Source organism: Agrilus planipennis, unplaced genomic scaffold (genome assembly GCF_000699045.2).
Source record: "Agrilus planipennis isolate EAB-ADULT unplaced genomic scaffold, Apla_2.0 scaffold221, whole genome shotgun sequence".
NCBI lineage: Eukaryota > Metazoa > Arthropoda > Insecta > Coleoptera > Buprestidae > Agrilus > Agrilus planipennis.
Window position 1 is genome coordinate 105,107 of NW_020439479.1, and position 4,238 is coordinate 109,344.

At 30.6% G+C, this 4,238-nt stretch overlaps 1 protein-coding gene across 1 annotated transcript in view; it reads right to left on the reverse strand.

Moving 5' to 3' along the window:
* Window positions 1-4,238, reverse strand: part of LOC108738768 (KH domain-containing, RNA-binding, signal transduction-associated protein 2-like) — a 140,566-nt gene that overhangs the window by 46,004 nt on the left and 90,324 nt on the right. The window lies entirely within an intron of this gene.

Sequence of the window (4,238 nt, forward strand, 5' to 3'; positions counted from 1 at the left end):
ATTCTATATAATTACAGTTATGTTGTATAATATAAATATTTTTAATATTAACAGGATTTAATTTAAAATTTCTGTTACAGAACGTGTTATGAAATCGCCATACGCATTTGTATTGCATTTATGCTAAACTTTAAAATGCTATTATTACATGTTCATGATTTTAGAAGTAGGTACATCCCTGAGTCTCAGGAGAACTGTCGCAATGTTCTTTTTGAGTCAACAAAACCTTGATGAATTCTCAAATTATATAAATAATAATTACTAACCGATGTCACTCGACGAGGTTAATGAATAAACGGTTTAAGAATCACATAAATTGTAGTCAAAATTCTAAATTAAGAATGACACTATCCGAAAATTTCAATATTTTTAGATAGTAAAAGAGATTAAGATTTATAAAGAATGAGAATCGCCTAGAAGGACCCAATAGATTTATTATAATTAATGTATGCAATAATGAAAATTTACATCACCGCCAAATTTCATTTCTAATCAATTAACTTCTGAGAGTTCTTTTCATATAAATAAAATTGCCATCGTTTTCAATTGTTTTTTAAAAGGTTGCGGCGGTACCGGCCAGTTTCTATTGTCTAATGACAAAAAAGCTGTGATTGTTGTATATAAAGACATTCAATGGTATTTTTACTATCAGCATTGCACCCGTGGGAAGCATAGTGTACAAATAATACCATTAAACCAATTCCTTAACCCCTATCCTGGTATGTTTGTGTGTTTAAAGAAGTTTCACTTCAGTAGCGTGTTGTATAATTACACGTTGTATTTTTTTTTTGAATGGATTAATCGAGGAAGAAAAATAACTACTGTAATTTAAAAAAGGTTCCATTGCTACAAAAGAGATATTCAAGGACGGTTTTCAATTTACCATTTCAGTTTATTAATGAACCAACCGCCCTGTTGTCCTGCCGGTTTCTCGTTTGTTTTCGTCTAATAATAATGAGCGTCAGTGCAGATCTGTTAATTCAATTTATGAGACAATTTGTACCATAAATGAAATGGGTTGTAATAGGAGAGAGTTTCATTGGTTAATAACTAGATGAAAATGCGACGAACGTTTCCGCCGACCTCTCTTGCCTAACGAACCTTCATTAAAATATTCATTGCTACGTAACATTGATACAATAAATTCGAAATATGTCGCAGTTTCAACACTGGGTCCCCATTAATAAAATTATACAGGTAATAACAAATTAAAAAATTCTTGGTATATGTGCACATTATATGTTTTTATATATGCAAACCGATTGAAAGACCTGATCACAATCAGTCAAACAACAACACTCTGTGTCTTTCGACAGAAACACAAATTAAAATTTGACGTATACAAGTACTTCATCATAAAGTCATCAGTTCTAAGACAGTTTTAATAATTTTAACAACACAAATAATTTATAGCAATGAAACAAAAGGGGCGGATGGAGCAGATATCATGCAGAAACAGATTACGCTTTAAGATAATCCTTCCCGGGTGCAAATTACTACCCAAACCGAAGACGTGTGCGACAAAAAAATAGGGGAGGGTGTCAGTACGTTCTTCCGGGTGTCCACACACAATTTTTTACCAAGGGTGAGAAAATGCAACATTACCTCCTGTGAGAGAATGTTGTGCTTTCACCACTCAATGAGGGAAAATATCGTACTTTCGGTAGGGATATGGTAAAAAATATCACCCGGGAGAGAATGCTCCACTTTTTTTTGTAATTTTTCATTTTCACATCATTCACTAACGATTTGTTTTTTAATAAATTGTTACCGTATTTGGTCTCAAAACGCAATTATTGTAAGAAATTTTTACGTTTTCTCAAAAAACTATTAAAAAATGTGTAATATAAAATCGTAAAAAAGCTACCCTTGCCCATCATTATTCATTTATTTAATGATAAACTAGTAATTGGTTTTTAAATTAATTCTATTACTGGATCTCTTCNCTATTAAAAAATGTGTAATATAAAATCGTAAAAAAGCTACCCTTGCCCATCATTATTCATTTATTTAATGATAAACTAGTAATTGGTTTTTAAATTAATTCTATTACTGGATCTCTTCTCGAAACTCAATTATATAAAGAAGTTCTTTTGTTTTTTCAAAAACCTATTAAAAAAGGCTATCTAATCCTGAAGATAATAATTGTGAGACGAAACGTAGGTTGTTAGACTCACATAAACAAAAACCTTTGCCCCGTACGCAGCTCGATTTTTTACTTTATACAATTATGTAAAGAAGTTTTTCAAAAGCTTATTAAAAAATACGGAATATAAAATATTAAAAAAGCTACCGTTGCTATTCATTTTTCATTTATTTAGTTTTTAAATAAATTTTGCTGTTGGGTCTATCCCCTGGGACACAATTATGTAAAGAGGTTTTCACATTTTTTTTAAATACCTATTAAGAAAGGTAGGATATAAAATACTAAAAGAACTCCCTTCCACTTCACTTTTAATTAAGGTCTTCTATAACTGAAAGTTACCTTTTCTAGATTAAACTAAAGAGAAAAATAAAGCGATTCCTTGAGATATATATGGCTTCCAGAGAAAGCACTACCACAATAAAGAGGAGCATGCATTATATGTATTACTGTAACAAATATTAATTATGTAGGAACAAGACTACATACAGGACAATTCACACAATTTAAAGGGTGATAATATTTTATTCTGTATATAATCACACCGAAGGTTCGCTTCAAAAAACTTTAATATCATACAGCGAAACGTCGGTGCGATTATACTATATTGAATAAAACATTTTACATCAATTGCTGGAATTGTCCTGTTGATAATTATTAAGGAAAGAAATACGAAAAGTGTATTATTCTGGAGCAATCAAGTCTATGTACATACTTCTCTATTATACAGACAGGCATGCATGTAATTGCATCACGAATATGATGCATTTTAATGTAAGATATAAAATTTGAATTAACAAACAAAATTACTATGATAAAGAATTATGTAAAATACTTTTTTCAGTTGATTAGTAAGTGGAATCTGAAGGTGCCTGTTTCATTTGGTATTTTATATAAAAGATNGCCAGTTTTTGACAGGAAAATTGGTGGAAACATTGGAAAACCTATTACTTGAATAATTCTGATTAAAAGTCTCAATGGTGTCAAAAATTGGAAATTACGGATGTTAGTCTTTTTTTGTAGTCAATTTTTTAACTTTTTTGTAAACATCATATTTTCAACAATCCTGGAGGTTCCGACAAAGTAGCATTAACATATTAAATACGTTGCTTATTAATTTACAGATATAAACAAGCAAGAAGAGCGGAAGATAATGGTTTTAGAAATTATGTAGCCCATAGTCTATTCAGTGGCTTGTTGCTAAATCTTTAATTAGCAAAAATGTTTATTATCTTTTCGCGCAAAAACCATGAATGGTATCTAGATTAAAATTACTAATTCAGGATCTCGCTGAGAAAATTTTGAATTCCTTATTAATGGAAGATTTTGGGCAGCTAAATAAAACACTTATTTAAAAAACTAGATGAACTGGAACATGGAGGATAATGTTTACCTAATATTAAAAAAAAAATACGTGTAATTATTCAACACGCTACCAAAGTAAAACTTCTTCAAACACACAAACATTCCGGTATAGGGGTTAAGGAATTGTTTGTAATGGTGTTATTTGTACACTATGCTTCGCACGGATGCAATACTGATAGTAAATATACTATAGAGTGTCTTTATATACAACAATCACAGCTTTTTTGTTATTAGACAATACAAACCGGCCGGTACCGCCGCAACCGCTATGTCCCTGCATTTTAAGTCTGTAATATCTTTTCATTTAAATTACATGCTGTAAAGGGCCGTATTGATCTATATTAAATGCACAATGTATTTAAAAGTACTTAATTGGATAAGGATTAATACTGCATTGCTTAAAATCGCTTCGTGAATAAGTCATTATTATAAGTAAAGGCTAAAAAATGGTTATTGTGGGTTATCCCTAAGAGATAGACATATACCATCGCGGACTTTTTTGTAGGCCTTTTTAAGGTGTACAATATTGTAGCATATTATATTGATCTATCTCGTAGGGTCCAGCCAGCGTTTGCAATGTAAGCGCAAAAAATGTTTATTTACGACGTCACATTACAAACCTCTAAAATTATCAGTGTTTCTCTACTATATTATGCATGTATTAAGTATATAAACCTTCCTCTTGAATTACTCTATCTATTAAAAAAAAAAACGCATTAAAATCCGTTGC